The sequence below is a fragment of the Cupressus sempervirens genome, chromosome 4, assembly GCF_028749045.1.
Source record: "Cupressus sempervirens isolate cs-2001-9-10 chromosome 4, ASM2874904v1, whole genome shotgun sequence".
Taxonomy (NCBI): domain Eukaryota; kingdom Viridiplantae; phylum Streptophyta; class Pinopsida; order Cupressales; family Cupressaceae; genus Cupressus; species Cupressus sempervirens.
This window is the reverse complement of record NC_143121.1, coordinates 835837363-835844869: the sequence shown is the minus strand read 5'-3', so window position 1 is coordinate 835844869 and position 7507 is coordinate 835837363. Positions and strand designations below refer to the sequence as shown.

Below are 7507 nucleotides of genomic sequence, written 5' to 3'. Positions count from 1 at the left end.
GCACTTTACCTTGTAAAGGGAAATGTCGCAATGTGCGTCTCTCTATTGGAGCTTATAACATGCGCTCTGACATGTTTGCCTTACCCTTAGGTGGTTGTGATGTGGTTTTGGGTGCCCAATGGTTACGCACTCTTGGCCCCATTCTCTGGGATTTTGCTGAACTTTGGATGCAGTTTTCAGCCGAGGGGCACCAACACACTTTGAAAGGCTTACAACCAGGGTCTCTCAGCATCATCAGTTCACACCGTATGGAAAAACTTCTTAAGAAGAATTCACATGGTGTCATCGCTCAGCTCCATTCCATTCAGATGCAGCCATCAGCAGTCTCTAGCACTCCTGCCGATCTCCAACACATTTTGGACAAGTATTCTGGTATATTTGCTGAACCTGTGGGATTACCTCCTTCTCGTCCAGAGGACCACCGTATTCAGCTCCTTCCTGGCAGTGTTCCGCCCAACATCAGGCCCTACCGCTACCCATTTCATCAGAAGACCGAAATCGAGATACTTGTCCGTGACTTACTGAAGCAAGGTATTATTCGCCCTAGTACCAGTTCCTTTTCTTCTCCAGTTCTGCTTGTTCGCAAAAAAGATGGGTCATGGCGACTCTGCATTGATTTCCGAGCACTTAATCATCTCACTATAAAGGACAAGTTTCCCATTCCAGTTGTTGATGAACTTCTTGATGAACTTCATGGGGCTCATTTTTTCTCCAAGTTAGATCTTCGTTCTGGGTATCATCAAATTCGGGTTAATGAGGAGGATATACCTAAAACTGCCTTCCGCACACATGATGGTCACTATGAATTTTTAGTCATGCCCTTTGGCCTCACGAATGCTCCTTCAACATTTCAGGCAGTGATGAATAACATATTTCGACCATACCTCCGAAAATTCATTCTGGTCTTCTTTGATGATATCCTCATATATAGCAAAACTTGGGCTGAGCATCTCCATCATCTGGAGCTTGTCTTGCAACTTCTCTCTGATCATCAACTCTGTGCAAAACTATCTAAATGTGTGTTTGGCCAGGAGGAAGTGGAGTATCTCGGGCATATTGTTGCACACCATGGAGTGCGGGTGGATCCTACAAAAATAGATGCCATGAAAACTTGGCCGCATCCTAAAACTCTCAAGAGCCTTCGGGGTTTTTTGGGGTTGACTGGCTACTACCGCAAGTTTGTCAAAGATTACGGGAAAATTGCAGCACCATTGACAGCTCTGTTAAAAAAGGATGCCTTCTCCTGGACCCCTGTTGCTGAGACTGCATTTGAACAACTGAAACAGGCTATGTGCAGTACACCTGTTCTCGCGATGCCAGATTTTTCCAAACCCTTCACTATTGAGAGTGATGCTTGCGGCAATGGATTGGGTGCTGTTCTCCTGCAAGATGACCATCCTATTGCATTCACTAGCAAAGCCCTCTCTGGTAAGAATCTAGCCCTCTCTACTTATGAAAAAGAAATGATGGCTATTTTGCATGCTGTACAGAAGTGGCGGCCATACCTCTTAGGGAGTCATTTTTGCATCAGAACCGATCACCAAAGTCTGAAATACTTCCTGGAACAACGGGTATCCTCTCCTACACAACAGAAATGGGTCAGCAAACTCATGGGGTATGATTATGAGATCACCTACAAGAAGGGTAAGGAGAATATTGTGGCAGATGCTCTTTCTCGCACATTTGATAATCAAGCTTCCCTTTCCGCTATTTCTAAGCCCATTCCCAATTGGTTAGCGTCTGTTCAGCAGGGCTATGACAGTGACTCTTCTTTATCTCAAATCATTCACCAGCTAGCCAATAATCCTTCTGCTATACCACATTACTCTTGGGATGGTGCTTCTCTTCGATACAAGGGTCGACTAGTGCTTCCTCAGAACCCAGCTCTACATCAGGCTATTTTTTATGAACTCCATGCTTCTCCTTCAGCAGGGCACTCAGGCTTCCTCAAAACTTATGAGCGAGCAAGGAGAAACTTCTTTTGGAAAGGGATGAAACAGACGATTCAACAGATGGTGGCTGAATGTGATACTTGCCAACGCCACAAGGGTGAAACGACCCTCCTTCCTGGCTTGCTCGAACCATTGCCCATCCCTACACGGATTTGGACTGATATTTCTATGGATTTCATTGAAGGGCTTCCTAAATCCGGTGGCAAGACAGTGATCTTGGTTGTGGTTGATCGTCTCTCGAAATATAGTCATTTTTGTGCCCTCAGCCACCCCTATACTGCCTCCTCTGTTGCACAAATCTTCATGAACCAGATATTTCGTCTTCATGGACTCCCTTCTTCCATTGTCTCTGATCGTGATGCAACTTTTACCAGTCATTTTTGGACTGAACTGTTTCAGAAAACTGGCACCAAACTGAAGATGAGTTCGGGCTATCACCCACAAACTGATGGTCAAACGGAAATTGTCAATAAATGCTTGGAAACTTATCTTCGTTGCTTCACTTCCGAACAGCAACATCAGTGGGCCAAGTGGCTCCCTTTAGCTGAATGGTGGTACAATACCTCTTACCACACTGCCTCTAAAATGACTCCATATGAAGCAGTCTATGGTCAGGAACCTCCAGTGCTCCTTCCCTACACTCCCAACAGCTCACCAGTCCAGGCAGTTGACATAGTTCTCCGCAGCAGGGATCAGATTCTTCGTACCTTACAGGATAATCTTCACATGGCCCGTAATCGGATGAAACAGCAAGCAGATCAACACCGTTCTGAGCGCTCATTTCAAGTTGGGGATATGGTTTTTCTTCGTCTACAACCATACAAACAATCCTCCCTAAAGCTGAAAGGGCGTCATAAGCTGGCCCCAAAATTTTATGGGCCTTATCAGGTTCTGCAGAAGATTGGTTCAGTTGCTTATAAACTGGAACTTCCTCCTTCTTCCCGCATTCATCCAGTCTTTCATGTTTCTTGTCTAAAGAAAGTTCTGGGTACCACTGTCAGAGCACAAACTACTCTCCCTGAAATGGATACGGAAGGATCCATTATCCTGGAGCCGGTGGCAATCATTGACCAGCGCACTCGCCAGCTTCGCTCTCGCTCCATCTCTGAGGTCTTGATTCAGTGGCATGGCATGCAACCAAAGGATGCTACCTGGGAACCCCTTCTTCAGATTCAACAACAATTTCCACACCTTAAGCTTTGAGGACAAAGCTTTCTTCTAAGGGAGAGGGGATGTTAGGAACCTGTGTGTTCCTTCTGTTTATTTTGTTACAGTAGAGTTGTTGGACGCATATGCTTTGTAAGTCGTCCCGTGAGTTTATTTTATTATCCCACATGCATAGGTAGTATTACTTTTCTAGATCGTACCAAGTATATAAGAATAGGTTGAGGCCCTTGATGGGCACGGACGAATTTATTGTATTGAGCTTGCTCAAAGGAGGTTACCCCCTCGAAGTGGCCTGCGATCAGTAGATTTATTCTGAGTTCTGCTATCACTTTGTATTCTGTTATTTCGAGCATTCTCACGATATTGCTATAAGGAGGTTCTTCTCAAAATTATAAGAAGTCATTGAAAGCACCAACAAAGTGCACATTTTCAACTTTTATACTCCATCAAGTAAATGTTATTCACATTAATTATCTCATATAATACCATGTGTCAAAATTCATAATGATAATCCCAATTCAAAAAATTTGATTTGATTTCTTTTAAGAATATTGATGATCTTTCTATATAGATTGGTGAAGAAAAGTAATTCCTAACTTGAAAGAGATTCTTGGAAATGTTATGTAATGAAAAAATTATTTACTATTAACATTTTTCAATTTTTATCGTCTTACAAATTTATTAGTATATAACTTTAGATAACTAACAATTGTGAATAAAATATAATTTAATAATTAATGAGAATACTCTATTGAAACCTTATATATTGAAAAGACTAATCATATAATTTTATTTTTCAATGTTCAATTTATATAATACAACATTCATATTTTATTCATTTATTCTCATTCTAATTTTTGAATTGTTATGCTATCATTAACCTTATATTATATTATAAAAATCAAATAATAATTATAATTATACAGCATTATATTGTAAAAATATATATTATTATTTAGAATAACTTCGATAAAATTTATTAGAATATATCTCTTATTAAACCTCTCCATGATAATATCCAACATAATCACTCTATAGGGATCTAATACTTTTTCTTAATTTTAAGAATAAACAAGTTAAGAAATTACTTTATCAAGGTAATCTTCATATTTTTCAAGGGTGAGTTAAAAGTCACATTGGATAAACAACAATTTGCATGAAAATATAGAAAATTTCACCATGCTTGTTTTGTTGAAATTCAGTGATGCTTGGGATGCCATCTAAAGGATTACCATTAAGGGAAATATTATAAATTCTTTGAATAAAAGACTTGTATAATTTAGTGCTATTAGCTCTCTTAAGTGATTGGTGCTTCCAATTGAGAAGTTCCTAATAGAATCATGAATTTTAAGTCAAAATCGAGATTGTTACAACTTCTACAAATAGAAACTACAAAGGACATGATATGATATTGATATTATTAAACAATATGTACAAGCTTAACTAGGCAAGACAAAGTTGAGTGGATCATACGTAAAGTGACATGTTTAAATAAGGGGCAAGGTTAGCTAGGAAGAGATAAACTCAACTACCTAGCACAAGTATTAATGCAATCTAGGAAATGTAATATCATGAGAATTAATATGCTCCTTAATAGAAGTTGAAAAAAATGTGTGTAAGTGAAAATTTATTCTAACTTTTAATTTAAAGAAAATGGTAGTTCATCTTGAGCAACTATTGACTACAAGCTGAATGAATGATCGAATGATCTTGCATTACCCCGACTTCTCCATGCAGACGATCCAGGATGTCGTCGCACTTCCTATTGATCTCATTGATTTGCTCGCCATAATCAGGAGCAGATGGTATATTAACAGGCTAAACTATGTTCGGTTTGATTTCGACAAGTTTGTTGGCTATCTCCTGCGCCATGGGGATGTCAAGGCGGATCTGAGATGCGATCTGTTCGGCTGTCGGGAATGCAGGTGGAGGCAGAATATGAATATTAGCCGCGATGGCTACAGGATCAAACTTTGGAATAAGATCGGCAATCTGCTTTGCAAGGCTAGATATATCGATAGACGACACTCCTGGCAAGTGGATCCGATCGGCAACTTCTGTTGCGATTCTGCTGTAATCGATCTTGGTTTCCGTGATACGAATCTGATTGGCGATTTCTTTACCCGGCTTGCAAGATCTGCCATAGATCGCGCGGCTTAAACATCGCACACTAAGCGTTGACCGCTTAGTGTGGTACTGTGTTGTCCACTCCCCAGCTCCGTCCCCCATCTCCTCCGTAATCTTCCAAGTTCCTCTAACTGTTTCATTTTTAATCCACCTACTTCCACCCACTGTCATTAAACCATTTAATCTGGGTTTTTTTATTTTTTTTACCATGATTTCAATTCATTTCACAAGGGCACTGTTCAAATTTTTTCTAGTCAATTCAAGGTATGTAATTTTAAATCCTATTCTCCATTTAAAATTCTTGGATTGCAAATGAATTGCAGTCTCATTTCTGTGTTTTCTATTAAAAATTGGAACGTTTCTCGGTGTCGTAATTGATAGTTTGCATTTTATATTGAAAGTTTAGCCACCTATGGCACAGATGATGTGGTGAGCCATGTAATTCACTGCGTTGTGTCTATTTCCATTTGCTTTTATTTTTCTCTTTGATGTGGTTTAATGTGCTCTTTAAACTCAATAAAATGGTTCCACCATTTCTAAAGTAGGGGAAACAACTATTAAATGGCTAACAGACAACCATCAATGCCTAAAACTGGATCTTCTACTGCTGCTAGCAAAGAGGAATCAGACTGAATGCTACAGAATGGTATGAAGTAGTTGACGCGAGAGGGATACCAAATTTCCTCTATTATTGTAGCCAAAGAAATTATGGAAGTTGTCAACATAGCCTTAACTTAGAACCAAGAAGAATAAAGAGCTACTGGGACAATCTAATGGAAAAACAAGGATATGAATAGCAGAAGGTTTTTGCAATAGCATTTTCTTCTGTGTATCAAAATTTGAACTATTTTCAAATTTCCCTTCAAACTGCTGCAAGGCTGTCCACCTCTTTGTTTTGCTCTCTAGGAACACCCTAGATGCCAAATGCCTCAAAGTCTATATTCTATCTTTATAAAACTTGAGAAGACTATTCTTTGCTATACTTTGAGTTCTATTTGCATTCATGGACATTTCAGTATCTTCAAATCACTATAGCAGATAAATATCCTCCTGTCTTGGCTCTAAATTCTCTAGACAAACATATAGCAAATATGGGGAAAGTTCTATAACTGAAGTGTCTTCCAAAACAGAGGAACTTATCCAAAAGGTAAGACTGAGATTTTGACAACTCCTGATGTCTTAACACCAATACCATCCAATTTTACAACTCCTTTAAACACTAGTTCATACCTTATATTAGGCTAATTGACCAAAACAATTTGGCATGATAGAACTACTAGCCCTATAATAAATCATCTGATTATGAACAAGGTGATTAGCAATGACTAAGGACATCCTCTTTTAATTGACATAGACTGATTAAAATTGCTATACTTTTGGCTGAAACATTATTTCACTGATTGAAGCTCCTTGGTGCATGTTAAAGGAAATCCTTTTGTGCTGACAAAGACAAAGCCTCCCAGATAATGACAGTTGTAGTCTGTTCTTAAAGTAATTCATTTTAGAATTAATAACACCATTTTCCTGCGTGATTCAAAACCTGAAGTATTTCCCAAATATTTGTCTTACATTCATGCAGAATTTACCATGGAAAGAGCAGGCAAAGCTATGGCTATTGGCATTGATCTAGGGACAACTTATAGTTGTCTTGGAGTGTGGCAGCATGACATAATTGAAATTATTCTGAATGATCAAGGTAACAGAACCACTTCGTCCATGGTTGCTTTCACCCCAAATGAAAGGCTTGTTGGGAATGCTGCCAAATTTCAGATTTCAACTAATCCTACCAACATCGTGTTTGATGTCAAGAGACTCATTGGAAGAAGATACAATGATCCCTCTGTGCAGTCTGACAAACAATTGTGGCCATTCACCATTGTTCAGGGGAAGAATGACAAGCCTCTAGTTCAAGTGACTTTTAAAGGCGAGAAGAGAGTATTTGCAGCTGAAGATTGGCTTAAACTCTAAGCTTGAAGGGTTTTTCAATCTTAACTATTTTCTCAAAATAGACATAGGCGGTGCTCTATGAATCCTTGAAAATTGCTTTATGCACTAGGCTTGATGGGTTTTTTGTTATTAATCAATTTCTCAAAAGAGGTATTGGAGAGCACTATGAATACTTGAAGATTGCCTTAATCACCGAAATTGATAGGCTTTAATTGGAAAAGAGCCGAGACTATTTCAAACATAATCCATGATCGATATTGCTTCAACTCTCAAGAAGACAATCATACAATGTTGATAAGTTCCTGTAGCAACAA

General features: G+C 39.0%; 1 pseudogene; it reads left to right on the top strand.

The window, feature by feature from the left end:
• The first annotated feature begins 6833 nt into the window (after window positions 1-6833).
• LOC149563990 (heat shock 70 kDa protein 2 pseudogene) lies at window positions 6834-7214 on the top strand (annotated as a pseudogene).
• Window positions 7215-7507: the final 293 nt, after the last annotated feature.